The sequence below is a fragment of the Penaeus chinensis genome, chromosome 32 (assembly GCF_019202785.1).
Source record: "Penaeus chinensis breed Huanghai No. 1 chromosome 32, ASM1920278v2, whole genome shotgun sequence".
NCBI lineage: Eukaryota > Metazoa > Arthropoda > Malacostraca > Decapoda > Penaeidae > Penaeus > Penaeus chinensis.
The window spans coordinates 30,308,806-30,326,305 of NC_061850.1; the positions used below are offsets into that span (position 1 = coordinate 30,308,806).

Genomic DNA, 17,500 nt, shown 5'->3' on the forward strand with positions numbered 1-17,500 from the left:
TTGTTGTTGTGGTTGTTGTTGGTTGTGGTGGTCTTGTATTCTTATCATTATCATTATCATTAGTAGTAGAGCAGTTTTTTTTGTTGTTGTTGTTGTTGCAATAATAATAACAGATATTGCTGATGATGATGTGATAGTAGCAGCAAAAGTAATATTATTATCGTCATTATTTTTTTTCTTCAAATCCTATATCCGGAAAGCATTAATGAATAATATACGAGACTAAGGAATTGTGGATTGGTGGAAAGAGATTAAGAGAAAAAGACATTAAATACGGGAAAAAGAAATATGAAAGTCTGTGAATAGGGGAAAAAAGAGAGAAATACCAAAGTGTGAATAGGGAAAAAAAAACGAAAATGCGAATAGGAAAACAAACAAAAAAAAAGATACGAAGGTCTATGAATAGGGAAATAATTGGAAATACAAAGGTCTGGGAAGAGGGGAAACATAGACATACGAAGGTCTACGGAAGAGGGGGGGGGGGAAGGGAAGGTAGGTTTAAGGGGAGATGGCCTAAATGATTAGACGGGGCAGAGATAGGGGCGGGATTCGTGAGGATTGGCGAGGCGAGGAGAGGATTCGGGGTTACTCGATGAGCCACTTGGAATAGACCGACCTGCTACTTATAAGTCGTGCGTGTGTGTGTGTGTGTGAGAGAGAAGAAGAGAGAGGGGAGAGAAGGGGAGAGAGAGAGGGATAGAGAGAAGAAGAGAGAGAGAGAGAGGGAGAAAGAAAGAGAGAAAGTGAAATTTAGTGTTTTTCCATCTTTTTGTCTTTTGTCAAAAAGGGTGTGGATGTTTTAAAATGTCTTTGTCTCAGGGCTGGCCCTCCCGTGTGTTGTGTGTGTGTGTTGTGTGTGTGTGTGTGTGTTGTGTGTGTGTGTGCCTCTGTGTGCGTGCGTGGTGCGTGGGGCGTGCGTGCGTGGTGCGGGGGTTTTTCCCCGGTCTCAATCTTCTCCTCTCTCTCTTCCTCTCTCTCCACTTCTCTCTCTCTCTCTCTCTCCTCTCCAGTCTCTCTCTCTCACTCTCCTCACACCACTTCCTCTCTCTCCCTCTCGCTCCCTCCCACATCTCTCTCTCTCCTCCCTCCCTCTCATCTCTCGTCTCTCACTCGTCTTCTACTCACATCTCAATTCTCTCTCCTCCTCCTCTCATCCGCTCTCTCCCCTCCTCCCCTCCGTCTCCCCTCCCTCCCTCTCTCTTCTCACCTCGTCTTCCCTCCTCCTCGACTCTACCCCTCTCTCTCTCTTCTCTCTCTCTCTCTCTCTCTCGTCCATCTCTCCTCTCTCTCTCTTCTCTCTCCTCTCTCCTTCTTCCTTCCGGTCTCTCTCTCTCTCGCTCTCTCTCCCTCTCCTCCTCCTTCTCCTCTCCCTCCTCCCCCTCTTCTCCTCCCCCTCTCGTCTCTCTCTCCTCTCTTCTCTCCCTCCTCCCCGTCTCTTCCCACCCTGCCCTCTCTCTCGGTCTCCTCTCCTCTCTCTCTCGTCCTCGCTCGTCCTCCTTAATCTCTCTCCCTCTCTCTCTCTCTCCCTCACCCCTCCTCTCTCTGTCCCTCTCTCTCCTCTCTCGCTCCCCTCATCCCTCGTCCTCTCCTCCGCTCTCTCCTCTCTCTTTCCCTCTTCCACTCTCTCTCCTCTCGTCTCTCTCTCTTCTCCTCCTCTCCTCTCTCTCATCCTCTCTCCCACCCCTCCCCTCCCTCCCTCCCCTCGCCCGCCCCTCCCTCTCCCCTCCCACTCTCTCTCTCTCTCTCTCTCACCTCGTACTCCTTCCTCTCTCTCCGTCCCGTCCATCTCTCTCTCCTTTCTCCCTCTCTCCCTCCTCTCTCTCTTTTCGCTCGTCACCCTCATCTCCGCTCACTCTCTCCTCTCGATCTTCTCTCCTCCTCTCCTCACTCGTCGTCTCTCACAACTCTCACCTCCAATCGCACCTCTCGGTCCTCTCCCTCTCCTCATCTCTCCGCTTTCTCTTCCCCTCCCCCTCTCTGTATCTCCTCTCTCTTCCCTCTCTCCTCCTCTCTCTCTCTCCATCTCAATTCGCGCCTTCCTGTCTCAATATCCGGTCGCCCCCTCACCCTTCTCCCCCTCAGTTTCTCAATCCTCAACCCTCACCCCCCCCCCCCCTTCACTCGCCATCTCCCATCCCCTCCTGCCTTCACCCACTAACCCTTATGGACGAGGGGCTGAAGGACGACATTCCCGTGGCGAGGTGAGGCGCCCAGCGTGCGGTTGCTGGTAACAGTACTTGGTTTTTGTTCTCGTGCGGGAACTGGTCTGTACCCTTTAAGAGAGGAGGAAGGAGCGGCGCTTCTGGCCAGACGAGCCGTGTGTCTGTAAGTCTCTCCGACGCACAGCATACGAACGCATACACACGCGGGGCTGGGCGGGGTTGGACGAACTCGTGCTGGCTGTGCAGAGTGGAGAGGCATGCCTGCATTCAGTCACTCGCGAACACACACACACACACACACACACACACACACACACCACACACCACACACACACACACACACACACAACACACACACACACACACACACACACACACACACAAGCACATACATTCACTCACTCGGGCCGCACGCACGCACTTACGAACACACATTCCACGTGTCGACTGGACCTCCGTCAGTCATGGCGGTTCAGAAGATCGCTGGGTTTTCTCTTGTTTACAAACAAGCAGATACACGTGACTTCTCTCTACCTCTTTCTCTCTCTCTCTCTCATCTTCATCCTTCCTCTCCAGTCTCCTCACTCTCATCGTCCCCTCATCTCTCTCGCTCTCCCTCTCGTACCTCGTCCTCCTCGATCACTTCGCCATCACCTTCCTCTCTCTCTCCTTCTTCTCTCCTCCTCTCTCTCTTCCATTCTCGTCCATCTCTCCTCCTCTCTCCCTCTCTCTCTCTTCCTCCCTCTCTCTCTTTTCTTCTCTCTTTGCTCTCTATTTTTTCCTTTTTTTCTCTCATTTTTCCTCTCTCTCTCTCTCTTTCTCCCCTCTCTCACTCCTCTCTCTCTCCTCTCTCTCTCTCTATCTCCCATTCCCTCCCCCTCTCTCCTCCTCTCTCCTCTCTCTCACACTCTCTCTCTCTCCTTGTCTCATCTCTCATCTCCCTCCTCTCTCCTCTCTTCTCTCCCCTCTCTCATCTCTCTCTCTCTCCTCGCCCCACTCTCCTCTCTCTCTCTCTCTCTTTTCCTCCTCTCTCCCCTCTCCTCGCTCGCCTCCCTCCCCTCTCTCTCATCTCTCTCTCTCTCTCTCTCTCCTCCTCTCTCTCACATCTCTCTCTCCCCCTCTCCCCCTCTCCCCCTCCCCCCCTCTCCACTCCCCTTCCCTCCCTCTCTCCGTCGACTCCCCCCTCCCTCTGTCTCACCCCTCTGTCTCCTTCCCTTTCCTCCTACCTTCCCACAGCTCCCCCTGAATCCTCCACCCCTGCCTTCCTGCCTCCCCCTCCCCCTCCTTTCATCCACCTCTCCGTCTCCCTCTACCCCTGCTTCCTTCACTTTCTCCCTACCCGTTTCTGTCTTTATCTCTCTCTCTCTCTCTCTCTCTCTCTCTCTCCTCTCCTCCCTCTCATCTCCTCCTCACATCTCTCTCTCGCAGTCTATCGTACTGGTCTTCTCTCTCATCTCTCTCTCTTCACTCCGTATCTTCCCAAGTTGATCCATACTCGAACTATTAACTATTTTTTTTTATATTTTTTCCGAAACACGGTCTTCCCGCCGAAAGAGGGGTCCTCGCCCCCCTCCCCCCTCCCCATGTTGTCTAGTAGTTACAGTAGCATAGGTTATTGAAGGAATCACCAGAACCCCCTCCTCCTCTCCCCTCCTCTCCTCTCCTCACCTCTCCTCTCCTTTCCTCGCCTCTCCTATCTCCTCCTCTTCCTCTCCTCTCATTTCCCCCATCCCCTTTCTCTCCTCTCCTCTCGCCTCGTCCTCTCCTCTTCCTCCTCAATCTCCTCTCCTCTCCTCTCCTCTCCTCTCCTCACCTCCCTCAACCCTCCCCCCTCCCCTCCCCTCCCCTCCCTCCTCCCTCTCCCCCTATCTCCACCCTCCCCCATCCCCTTCTCTCCCCTCCCCTCCCTCTCCTCGCCCCGGCTTTTGGTCGGTTAAGTACTGGTACTAGACGAGTATGACGTCACAGCTGAGGTGGGGTAGCCGAGGCGGAGAGGGAAGGGAGGGGGGGAGCGGGAGGGGGGGATCGGAGTCTCCCACACGGTTTACCGCAACAGAGTTAGCAGTTAGTCCTTTCTTGTTTCTATTTTTTTATTTGATTTAGTCGTAGTCGTTTGTAGATTATCTGTTTTTTTTTTACGATAGGTGGTTTTGTTTTTTTAAGGAAATTAAATTTACCGAAATAAAGGAGAGAGATAATAAAAGGTTCTTTTTTTTTTTTTTTTTTAATTTTTTACCTTTTTTGCGCGGAATCAATAATTATGCCGGAATATGGCATCTGGTACTTGGCTGCCTGTCTGGAGGCCGTCGAGCCAGCAGTCTACGGAGGGGGGGAGGAGGTAGGGGGTTGGGGGTATAGGGGGAATTGAGTGGTCAGGTGGTGAAATAGGTGGCAGGGAGGGGTTGGTGGGGAGGGGAGAGGCTTGATCTGAGTCGGAGCAGGATGAGCGAGCGGAGGGGGGGAAAGTAGTGTAAGGGGGTAGTATGTGTATATATGGGGGGGGGAGGTGGGGGAAGGGGGGGGGGGGGGGGGGGGGGGGGGGGGGGGGGGGGGGGAGGGGGGGAGGGAGAGAGGGAAAGACCTCGAGCTATGGCTGGGAGATGGGAGCTAGGGAAGCTGATTGGGATGCTGGAGGAGAGTGAGAGGGAAGAGAGAGAATGATTGGGAGAGGGAGAGGGAGAGGGAAGAGAGAGAATGATTGAGAGAGGGAGAGGGAGAGGGAAGAGAGAATTTGAAGGAGAGAGGGAGAGTGAGGGGGAGACGTAGAACGGAGAGAGAGAAAGAAGGGTGAAGGAAGAGAGGGAGAAGGAGGCGTAGCGAGAAGAGATAGAAAGCAAATTGGAGAGGAAAGGGAGAGTAGCAGACACAAGAGAGAGAGAGAGAGAGAGAAGAGAGAGAGAGAAGAAGAGAGAGGAGGAGGAGAGAGAGAAGGAGAGAGAGAGAGAGAGAGAGAGAGACAGAGAGAGACAGAGAGAAGAGGGAAAGAGAGAGAGAAAGAGAGAGAGACAGAGCTCAAATCCTTGATGTTTTATCCATCTTTATCCACTCGGCGCCCACGATACCCCCGTGTCTCCCTTTACTTCCCCCCTTCGCCCGCACTTTCCCGACACACTATCTTTCTTCATCTCCCTATCTCGCCGGCCCCCGCCGACCCACGAATCGTTCTATAGTATAGTATATATGTTGAGAGATATAGAGAGTGAGTGATGACCTAAAGGTGAGCGTCGCGCGCGGCGCGCGAGAGTGTGAGTGTGTGTTGTGTGTGTGTTTGTGTGGCGTGAGTGTGAGAGAGTGTGATGAGACTGTGAGAGTGTGAGGAGAGTTTGATTATTTGATTGTGTTAGTGAGTTAATGAGATAGTGAGTTGTGTGTTGTAAGCCCCAGACCATGTAAGAGGGCGACATCGGATAGTGAACTGAATACATTTAACGAGACACACAAATGCGTAGCACTTACAATAGCGGACCCTAGCCCGATACAAACACAGGCAGGCCCTAGCGAAAGACAGAGACACGAGCAGACAGAAAGACAGATAAACATACAGACAAAAAGACACCGAACAGACAGGCAGAGATAGATACACGAACAAGCAGACAGACAAAAACAGAAAAAGAGAAACAGACGCAGACAGACAGACAGACAGACAGGCGGAGACGACTGCCGACGGCCCGGGGCGCAGGGCGAGGCGACGAAGGACAGGCTCGCAGTCCAGGCTCGTCCAGGCGAAGCGGCCGCCAGGTGAGAGCGACAGGGATTGGCTTTCGTGAGTGTCGCCGAATCGGTGGCTTCGGGCCGCCGGTCCCTTCGTGTCGGGCGGTCGTGTGTTCCTACTTACCATACTTACGCACGCTACAAAAACAACACATACACACTACACAACCCACCACACAACACCCACACCCACACACACACACAACAAACACACACACACACACACACACACACACACACACACACTGTGTGTGTGTGTTGTTTGTGTGTGCGTGAGTCTTTGTGTTTTCGTCTGTCTGTCTGTCTGCCTGTCTGTGTGCATCCGGGTGTTCGGGCGAGAGGCGAGACCGGTGCATGAGAGGAGCCGGGTTGGCCGGCCGGCTGGCGACGGATCAGACAGACAGACAGACAGATCGACAGACAGACAAGTCGGGCGGTCGCTCTGACCAAGCAGACGAGCAGATGAGCGAAAGGCGAACCAGCAGACGAGCGGTCAAGCAGGCGGTCGGACTCACAAGCGGAAGAGTGGGCGGGCGGGCGGGGGCGGGTCGGCGCGGCGGGTTCTTGCCGCCAAGAACAGCCCTCGTATAAAAAGTGCCGAGAGAGATTTTTGAACACCAGCCAAGTCCTACCTACCTCGCGCCTTCTGCCGCTGCCCCGCCGCCTCTCCTCTCCCTCCCCTCCCCCCTTCCACCTCCTTTTCTCCTCTTCACCCCCTCCTCCCTCCACCTCCTCCTACCTCTTCCTCTCCCTCTTCTCTCTCCTTCCCCTCTCCACTCTCTCTCCCTCCTCACTCCCTCCGCTTCTTTCCCTTCCATACATACCTCTCGACTTTTTCCTCCCCCGTCGCACCCCTTCCTCTGTCTCCCCCTCCCCCCTTATATTCTTCTCTGTCCTCCCCCTTCCCTTTCCCCATCCCTCTCATCTCCTCCCTCTCCTCCCCCTTCTCTTTCTCCCACCCCCCCTATCCCTCCCCCATTCCCCTCTTCTCCTCCCCCTTCCCCTTCCCCCTATCTTCCCCCTTCCCCACCCCCCTCTCCTCCTCCTCCCTTCCCTCTCTTGCCCAGCATCCAAATTTCTCTGTGTGTTTTTTCTCTTACTCCAACTTCCTCTTTTTGTGTTTACAAATAACCTTTTGATTCCACCGTTAATTCCTTTGCTTCGTAAAAGATCCTCACTTTTTTTTTCCTGCTCCATTTGTCGTTCTTCTTTTCAAGCAGTTTCCTGTTGCTGTCTCCCGTACCCCGTCCCCCCCCCCCCGTTGCTGTCCCCCGCCCCCGCCCACCCCTCTCTCTCCCCTCTCTCACTCTCTCTCCACGTCTCTCTCAACCGCTCCTCACTCCCTCTCCTCATCCTCACTCTCTCTCTCCCTCTCCACCTCACTTCTCCTCATCTTCCTATTCCGCTCCCTCCCTCTCCCATCTCTCCTCTCCGTCTCCTCTCTCTCCTCTCTCTCCCTTCTCTCATCAATCCATCCCTCTTTCTCTCTCTCTTATCCAGGTGGGGGGTCGCACGTGACTGTAGGTATCTGGATAGGTGGGCGAGTGCTGTATGGGGGGTGCGGATCGGGGGCGATGGGTACTCTAATATACTATGAGGGCGGGGATCCTCATCGAGTCGGGGTGGTCTGAGGCGCGGGTGAGCGCTCAACTCTCTCGTCTCCTCTCGTCTCTCTCTATGAGTGCGGATGGGTCAACATGGCGTAGACTCTCTATTCCTTTATAATCTCTCCCGTGCGGCTCATGCTGAGTTCTGGATGCTTTCACTCCTACTTTGACTTGGGTCTTGTGGCGGAGTAGGTTCCCTCTCTGCTTTTACCTTTTATTACTGTCGCCTGTTTCCCTCCTCGCTTCCCTTCTTTCTTCCTTTCTCACTTCATTTCTCCTCACAGCATTTTCCTCTCTCCTTCGTCCTCCAATCCTGCGGGAATTGTTAATATCTTCTTCCCCTACTTCCAAATCTGTGGTCTGTCTATTTTTTATTTTTCTTTCTGTCCGCTTGGGTCTCTCTCCTCTCTTTGTCAATAGTCCATTTTTCCCCCTCATTGTGTTCGTTTTAGTCTTTGTGTTCCAAACACAGCCTATTTGTTTTAATCATCAATCTGTATTTTTTCTGTCCCCTGTTTGTATTAAGGATTATGTTAGGAATTGTAATGTCGGTCTTGTATGTATATCTGTTGGTCTGTTTGCATCCGTTTGGCCCAATCGTTCGATCTCTATCCTTCTCAACACATCTCTCTGTCTCCTCCGATTCTCTCTCTCTCCCCATCTCTCCCCCTCTCTCCTCTCGTCTCTCTCCCCTCGCCTCTCTCCATCTCTCTCTCCCTTTCCCCCCTCGCCCTTCTCGCGTCCACCTGCGTCCCCTCTCCTCTCTCTCTCCTCTCCTCTCTCTCTCTCTCCTCCCTTCCTCCTTCCCCCTTCTCTTCTCCTTCTTCCATTCTCTCTCTCCTCTTCACACCTTCTCCGTCTCTCCCCACCATCACCTCTCATTCATCTTCTTTCTCTCGTCTCTCTCTCTCTCTCTCTCTCTCTCTCTCCTCTCTCCTCCGACTCTCCTCTCTTCTCTCTCTCTTCCTCCTCTCCTCTCCCGCTCTCCCTCTTCTCCTCTCCCCCTCTCGATCTTCGCATCGCTCCTTCTCTGCACTCTCTCCCTTTCTCTCCTCTCACTCACTCGTCGTCTCGTCCGACTTCCCTCTCCATCTCTATACCGAACTTCTCCCACTGCACCAGCTTCTCTGCCTCCTCTCCTCGTTCCATCCTCTCGCTCCTCTCCTTCCCTCTCCACTCCCGGCTCTCTCGTCGGGATATAGGTGTTACTCCCACCCCTCCTCCCCTTCTCTCCACTCTCTCATTCCCCCCCCCCCTTCAGCCTCTCCTCTCTCTCCTTCCATCTACTTCCAACCTCTCCTCTCTCCATCCTCGTCTCTCCCTCTCTCACCCGTTCTCTCTCTCTCCTGTCTCTGGTCTACCTCTCTCCTCCTTCACAGCGCTCCTACCCCCCCCCTCCTCACTTCTTCTCCGTCCTCACTAACAACCTTCCCTTCCCTCCTTCTCGGTCAGCTCTCTCTCCCTCTCTCCGCTCTCTCCCAAATCCTCCTTCCCGTCCTCCTCTCCTCCCCTATCCCTCTCCTCTCTTCTCTCCTCCATCTGACTCTCTCTCCCTATCCTCTCTCATCTCCAATCCCATCTCCATCCTCCTCTCGGTCCACTTCCCCCTCCCCTCTCTCTCCCCCATCTCTCTCACTCTCATCTCATGTCTCACTCTCCTTACATCTGTCTCTGGTCTCCTCTTTTCCATCTTTCGTCCTCAACATTAATATATCAATCATTTGTTTCATTTTTTACAATTTATCATTTTTTCATTTTTTTGTTATCAATTTACATTTTTTCCCTTTTTTCCTTTCCAAAAATTGTTATATGCCAGCTGAGTAAAATAAAAGTGTCGTGGAAAATGAATAAGTGTTTTTTTTGTATTTTTTTGAAGTTTTTTGTGTATTTTTATTTTTTTTGTTTTTGGGGGGTGGGTGCGATGGCTGAATAGTTTGGGGAAAAATTATAGTGATTTTTTTGGGCCCCATAAAGGGAGAAGGAAGTAAATAATGGACGAAGAGAAAATTGTAGAGGGAGAGAGGAAGAGGAGTAGGGTGAGAGGTGAGAGGAGAGGGTAATAAAATAGTGTGAGAGGAGCGTCTAGAGACTGCACCCACTTGCAACCGATAAAGCAAAGTACAACCGAATCATAGTCACCCGTTGACAAGTAAGTGGCCGCAGTGCAACCCTCCAAAGTGCCAATCCGAAGCCCCTCTCTCCCTCCTCCCCCCCAAACAGACCACCTTATCAATCTCCCTCTCTCCCCCACTTCGTTTCCCCCTCCTTGCCTCAACATACGCCCTCCCGCCACACCCTCCCCATCACACCCGGACGCCCTTCCTACCCTCCCCCCCTCCCCCCCCCCATCCCACCGCTCCCCTTTCTCCTACCTCTTCTGTCTCTCGTCCCCCCCCTTTCCTCCTTCGGTCCTCTTCTCCATCTCTCCTCGTCTCTCTATCCTTCCTCTCCATCGCCTCCCCCCCCCGTCCCCACCCCCCATACCCCACTCCCCCCTCCCCCCCCTCAAATCCCCCCGTGACCCCCCACCCCCCCCCCCCACCCAGCTTTCCAGGCTCGCCCCCCGACTCACAGCTCCCCTTCCCTCCCCTTCTCCCTTCTCTCTTCCCTTGCCCCCCATCTCCTCTCCTCCCCTTTCCCCTCGCTCCAGTCTCTTCTCTCTTGCTTCCTCCCCCCCCTTGCTCCCCACCTCTTCTCTCTGCCCGCTCTCCCCTCCTTCGTTCTTCCACTTCTCTCCACTCACCTCTTTTTTTTTCTCTTCTTCCCGTGACTCTCTCTCCCCTTTCGCAAAACTGTTTAATAGAAACGCATACCTACGCCCACCGGACTGCAGTCAAACCCCCAACCACCGATCATTCACGCGAACCGAGATCCGCGCGTCCAATAAAAAGTAAACAAGACCAGAGCCTGACCTGGTTAGCCGGTTTCCCCCGATCATAACGTCCCCTTGGCACCTCCTGGAGGCCCAGCTCCCCCCGCATCCCCCACCTCTACACCTTCCTCTCTCCCTCCCCACTCCACCCTACCCCTCCGCCCACCACTACCCCCACCAAACCAATAGTCGCCAACGCACAACCCCCTAGCTCAACCGAACCCAACCCACACTCGGATACCCCTCCCTCCCCCCATAAGTAACCATCACACCCCCCAGCCCCCCCTCCCCAATGTAACCACAACGACTCTCTACACACACCGGTCGCCCTCTCCCCTCCACCCCCAGGGGCCCCCTCCCCCACGCACGTCCCCCTCTGAGAGGCCACACCCCCGCACATACCTACCCCCACATACGCATGGGATATGGTACATGAGGTGTGGGCGGAGGTGTGTGTCCCAAAAGTCACCCCTCCCCCTCCCCAAATGATCCCCCTTCACAGAGTGCCTAATCCTTCCCGGGGTCTATCCCACCACAGCAGCGCTCCCTCCCACCCTCTTCCGTTTAGCCATATTTATATAAAGCTGACCACACCCAGGGGTACCCAACCCCCACCACCCCCGCCTACCCTCCAGACACGGCACCTACCCTTGCACCCGACCCCCCCACCTCCCAATCCGAACCCCCCCGCACTACCCCGGCTCCACTTCCCCGCCACCCGCATTCCCCCCCCCCCCTCCCCGCAGACCCCCCACGGACACACCTTCCCATAACCCGAGGTCCTCCCCGGGCACCCCCCCCCCTCGCCTTCCTACACCCACCCCCCTCCTCCCATCCACGGCCACCCGGAAGCCCCACTTATCACCCATTTCCGGATCATCCCCCTTCCCCCCCTTAATATTCCGCCCCCCCCCCCCCCCCAAGCCCCCCCCGTCCCCACCCGCCCGGAGGCTCGCGGCCCCACCACCCTACCCCGCCACCCCCCGCCGCCCCTCGACCTGCCGCCCCCCACCCTCCTCCCCCACAAAGCTTAGTAGCAGCCACCCCCCACCCCCCCCCCCGCCCCCCCCCCCCCCCCCGCCCCCTTTCTTCCTCCCCCCCGCCCCCACTGTCCCTCCCCTCCCCCCTTCCGAGCGGCGGCGTCGAGGTGCTGCTATTTTCCTTTCCCTTTTTTTTTTTTTCCGCCGCCTTTCGCCTCTACTACTCTTCCCCCTATCATCCCCTGTCCCCCCCGCCCCCCTTGCCGCCTCCGGGTGGTGGGGCCCGGGGGGGCGTGGGGGGGTGGCTTCACGTCCCAGGGGAGAGTGGGGGGGGGGGGGTGTGTTCTGTGTGTTGTGGGCTGCGGCGGGTGCGGGGGGGGGGGGGGGGGGGGGCGGGGGGCAGGTGGATAGTGGTATGATGTGAGGCGGTAGATATCGATGAGAGGGGGGTGGGGGGCGGGGGGTGTGTGTGAGCGGAGAAGTGTGTGGGGGGTCTCTCGCAGTCGGTCCTTCTGTCACAACAATAACTCGTGCCTCCGCCACTGTCGGGGTGCTTGCTCTCTGCTTTCTGGCTCGGGGGGGAGTGTATGTGCTGTGGATCTCGAGGGGTGGGGGGGGGGGGGGGGGGGGGGGAGGATGTCCTGGGTGGCTATCTACTCTTCTATTCTCTGTATCTCATTCGTCTCTCCCTCTCTCTCTTCCTCCTCTCCCTCTACTCTCTCTACATCTTCTCTCTTTCTTCCTCCTCTCTCTCCCTCCTCTCTCCTCTCCTCCTCTCATCTCTCAAGCTTTCTCCCTCTCCTCGCTCTCTCTCCCTCCTTCCTTCTCGCTCTTCTCTCCTTCCTCTCTCTCATTCATTCATTCTTTCTTTCTCGCCTTTCTTTTCTTTCTCTCTCATCTCATTTTTTGTCTTTCTTTCTCTCTCTCTCATCTTCTCTCTTCTTCTCTCTCTCTCTCATCTCTCTCTCTCCTCTCTCCTCCTCATCTCTCTCGTCTCTCTCTCTTTCTCTCTTTCTCTCTTTCTCTCTTTCTCTCTCTCTCTCTCTCTCTCTCCTCCCCTCTTTCTCTCCTCCCCACGTCCCTATCCCTCTTCATCTCCTTCTCCCCTCCCATCTCCCTTCCCCTTCCTCCCCTCTTCCTACCTCTCTATCCCTCATGTAATGATAATAATGATGGTGTCGACGTGATCAATAGCCTGTGCTCCTCAGTCTTGCAAGGATGTAAATAGGCTAGTGTGTGTGTGTTTGTGTAAGTTTATGGAGACAGACAGACAGACAGACAGACAGTCACAGAGATGGTCGACACAGATTTCTAATTGACGAACAATTCAAACTTAGCATGTCATTGTATAGTAGGTCGGCTGACGTCCGTTCAGAATGAATGTTTTTTTTTCTAGATTTTGAGTGAGAGTGGACCATGTGTGTGACGAGGGCGAGTGAAAGGCGGAGTGCGGATGAGGAAAGCTCCGTTGAGTGGAGCACTTTAAGGGGACGAGGGGAAGGAGGTTAAGGAAGTAGAAAAGGTGAAGGAGGTAGAAGAAGAGGGTGTGTGAGGGACAGAGGAAGTGGAGAACGTAGATGAGATGGATGAGGCCCAGGAAGTGGAGGCGCTGCAGAAGGTGGCGTGGCCGGCCTGCGCCCGGACGGCGGCCGCTTCGGAGGCCGAGCGCCCCTTCCGGCCGCCGGGGACGCGGAGTTCCTCGGAGTTCCTCGACCTGCGCCGTCTCGAAGCAGGCCGGTGGCGCCTGCACTCCTGCGGATCCAGTTCATGAACCCGACTCGGAACGACCGCCCTTCTGCGCCCACCCGCCCGCCCGCCGCCCGGCCGTGCCACGGGGGGCGGGGCGTGCGGCGGGCTGTCTGTCTGTCGGGGCGGCTCTCTTTGTGCTCTGGGTGGGCGCCGTGGGGCTTTGTGCTCCTGTGCGGGGACTACCGCTGGCTGTGTGCGTGAATGTGTGCAGGCTTATGTGCACTTGTGTGTGCTTATGTATTAATGTAGGCATATATATATATATATATATATATGTGTGTGTGTGTGTGTGTGTGTGTGTGTGTGTGTGTGTGTGTGTGTGTGTGTGTGTGTGTGTGTCGCCTTTTTCTCCTTTCGCTCTTTTTCCAAGCATGCATGATTTATCTTGTTTTTAACACGGGCATGTTGTACCCACCGAGGAGGACGAGGGTGGAGAGCAGCGAGTTGGGAAGGGGGCGGGGGGCAGACGGAGGGAGGGGGTGGAGGGAGAAGAGCTGAGGGAGCTTGTGGGAGGGAGGAGGAGGGGGAGGGGGAAGGAGAGGGGGAGAAAAGCTGAGGGAGGCTTCGTGATTGCAGAGGCGCTCCGTGGGACTTCCCCGTAGCTTGTCGGTGCGGCTGGCCGAGGCGCCGATATCGCCTCCTTCCTTGGCTTTGCGTTCTCTGCTCGCCTACGCGCACGCACATACTTGACTTGTACCGTAAGACAACATGCGAACGTAGTTATGAAGTGCAACCGAAAACATGTGAATATAAACTCTACACGCACAGGCACGAACGTATGCACGAACACACTCACCATACAGGCACCATACAGACACCACAAACGCACCTTACAGGCACATCACACGCACCACGCACTCATCCCGGACGCAGCTCGCCGGCCCGCACAGCCGATCCCCGAGCGGCCGCAGCCACAAGCGCAGGATCCCGCACAGCTGTGTGTACCCTGAGGAATGTAAGGGAGTCATTTGGTGGAAGGTCTGCATGTTGCAGTTGGTGTCGATCTTGTCTGCCGGCGATCTTGCTTGCGTGGGAGAGCGGGGGGCGGGGTGGGGCGGTGGGGGAGAGGGGAGGGGTCGGAGGGGGGGGGGAAGGCTAAGGGGTTAGGTGGTAGGGGAGAGGGGGAAGGGGAGAGGGGGAAGGGGTCAAAGGGAGGGAGGAAGAGAGGGTTGGAGGTCTGTGGGGGAAGAGAGGAGGGCGGAAGGGGAAGGGGCGAGGGAGGGAGGGAGGGAGGGAGGGTAGCGATTGAGCGGGGCGAGGGAGAGAGGAAGGGATGGGGGTGGGTGAAACTCGAGTGCTTGAGGGTCCGTATTCAGAGAGGCAAGCGCTCAAGCAACCCCGCTTTTGTGTGTGTGTGTGTGTGTGCGTGTGTGTTTGTGCGTGCGTGCGTGCGTGCGTGCGGGTGTTGTGAGGAGCTTCATCACTTGCCTGGTGTTGTCAGAGACGAAACTTTCAGTGACATATTCCGAAAGGTTTTTAGCCCTTGTGTCCTGCTTCTGGTTGACAACGACGGAAACGGAGTGCCGTATCCTGCTGTAGATTCCAAGAACGGAAAGTGATCGCGCGAGGGAGGGTGTCGAAGGTGAGGCCGTCTGTGAACTCCGGCGCATGCGCAGTTGCGGTAACCGGCATGAAGAAGAGGGAGGGAGTGGGGGGGTCGGGAGAGGGAAGGGTTAAAGAGAGGGAGGGGGGGAGAAGAGCAGGAGAGAGAGAGAGAGAGAGAGAGAGAGAGAGAGAGAGAGAGAGAGAGAGAGAGAGAGAGAGAGAGAGAGAGAGAGAGAGAGGGAGGGAGGACGGGATGAAGAGAGGGCACAAGAACGAATACGGAAACGGAAGAAGAGAAAGAGAAAGGAAGAGCTGGGAGGCAAAATCGAGAAGGAGCGAAGGAAGCAGAACAGGAGAGGCGCAGAAGAGGCGGGCGAAGGGAAGGGAAGGGCTGTCAGGGGGAGATAAAAACGAGATGGATTATGATGTAGCTCTGGTCGTGGACGGAGGCCTGGGACGGGACGTGACGCCGGACCAGCAATTTGCGGTTTTGCGTTTGTGATTTCGGAGGACGATTAAGGGCAGCGCTGGCCCGGCCTCCTTCCGATCCCTGGGGTACGTCCCAAGCAGGGTGCGGCGGCGGCGGCGGCGGCGGCGGCGGCGGCGGAGGAGGAGGCGTCTGGAGGCCGTCCGCGGCGGCACCACCACGGCGCGGCACGATTCGCCTGCCGTGGATGACGGTAATTTGCCTCACTCGGCTCGGGAAGTCTCATTTGATTAACGAGAAAGATATCAAACACTCTTTTTCAATTACGATTTTTTTAAACTCATCCTCTGGTTTACGCTCACGCAAGCAGCCATGCTCGCAGAAACGGACGCTTGCATAAGCATACGTGCAGAAGTCTGTGCAGGCAGAGCCTCTCGATTGAGCGACCAGGTACAGTTCCCTCCGCTCTCCTCACGGACGCTGGGAAATGTGTATTCTTCTCAATATATCAGTCGTGGGTGATGTGGAGTAACATTGTGATATAAATATAAGACACGGTTGCGTGTTGTAGTGAGTGGGGGGTGGGGGTGGGGGTGAGTGAATGTAGAGAAACTTCTCGGAATGAATGTACATGTGTAGGGAATTTATAGTTCATGAAAATGTATTATTATCTTTACACACATAATTAACGCACGGAAATATATATACGCGTGGGTGATGTGAGCGGACTCGGCGTGGGCTGTAAGCATGCAAAATACTCAGGCATATTATTGATGAACCGACGAGGGACGAGGGCAAGAAACGCATCCGTCGCGGACACATAAAATAACGTTCATGCCCGACAGCAGAATTTTGTATAATTTATTACAGCATTCGCTTGACAAATAAGACTGGAGGGCGTGCGAGGTGCTTCCACGAAACACAAACGGGCACGCACCCTGCCTGTCAGCATGAAATTCCTTTCGCACGTACGGTAAAAGGAATCAAACCTGCCGGCGACTGTGCTGTCAATAAGACCCAACAAGTTTTCGTGCTTCGCGGCGATAGAGGCACAGTACGTGGCTCGAGGTCGTCCGCGGTCGCCCGTAGCCCAATAATCACGATTAGTTTGAAAATAAATGGCAAAAAGGGGGAAGTAGTCTGCGAAAATTGTGTCGGTACTTCTCGTTGCATTAGCGTGCAAGGTCTGCAGGTTTGCTTGTGCAATGTGGCTCCCGTTTCTGTTTTGTTTTATGTTTTCCTTTTCTTTTTTTCTTTTTTCATCTGTTTCTTGAAACTTCCTTGTTCCTTGGCACGCGAATAGACCCAGCACTGATCGCTGTTTATGGAATTTGTTCACGTCGTTCTGGTTTGGTTGTTCCAGAGCGTTCAGGAGGACTCGCGGCCACACCCTCCCTTTGCCCGGCCTTTTCGAGGGTGTCATGATGACCTTTTTGAACCCACTGGCTCCTGAATAACCCCTGGACCGAGCGCACCGGACCTTTAGCCCGAGCCTCCGAGAACCGGGTATCATTTTCTTCAATACTGTGCGATTAAAAGGTCGGTCGGTCTCTCCTTCTCTCCCCTCCTCCTCCATCTCCTTCTCCTCCTCCATCTCCTTCTCCTCCTTCTCCTTCTGCTCTTCTACCCACTCCTCCTCTTCCTCCTCCTCCTCCTCCTCCTCCTCCTCCTCCTCCTCCTCCTCCTCCTCCTCCTCGGCCGGGTCTTTGTCTCAAGTTGCAAAGAACAGTTTCATCTGTTCATGCATATTTTGTCTCTAAAATAGATGGAAAATGAAAAGAAGGGGAAGAGGAGAAGAAGAAAAAGAAGAAGGAGAAGGAGAAGGAGAAGGAGAAGGAGAAAGAGGAGGAGAAGTAGGAAAAGAAGAAGAGATTACAGTATATTATCAATTTGATATGCAATTGGCAAGGTAGAAAAAAAAATAACGGCTACGGTTTATGACAGGGGAGGGGGAGGGGACGAAGAGGAGAAGGAGGAGGAGGAGAAGGGGGGGGGGGTGTTGTGTAAGGAGTACCGATTTCAAGAACAGATCAAAAGCTGCGTGGGCGCGACGGGCAGGAACATCTCGGCTTGGGGGCTCGAGGGAAACGGAGCGGAGGAGGTGGAGGTGGAGGGGTGGGTTAGGTCAGTATCGCTAGGTGGATAGGTAGAATGGATCAGTGTGGATAGTTGGATTAGGCCCATTCGTGTGACGAGGAGGATAGGTGGATGCGTTGGTGGGGCGGAGAGCTGGCAAGAGGAAGAGACCGAGGTTCCAGTATGGTGGCGTGCTGCGTGGTGGAGGTGTGGTGGAGGAGCGGCTTGCAGCGAGTCCACCGCACAGCTTCGCGTGTTGCCTCCGATGGGGAGAGGGTCCCGGGGGTGGGGGGTAGGAGGGAGGAGGGTGTGCGGCCCTCCCTCTCCCCTCCCCTCTGCGTTCGTATCCCTTGTCTTGGCCTTGACCTCGA

At 55.0% G+C, this 17,500-nt stretch overlaps 1 protein-coding gene across 3 annotated transcripts in view; it reads left to right on the forward strand.

Annotated features, from left to right (window-relative positions):
- LOC125042629 (ski oncogene-like) overlaps positions 1-17,500 on the forward strand; it is a 147,648-nt gene that overhangs the window by 27,311 nt on the left and 102,837 nt on the right. The window lies entirely within an intron of this gene.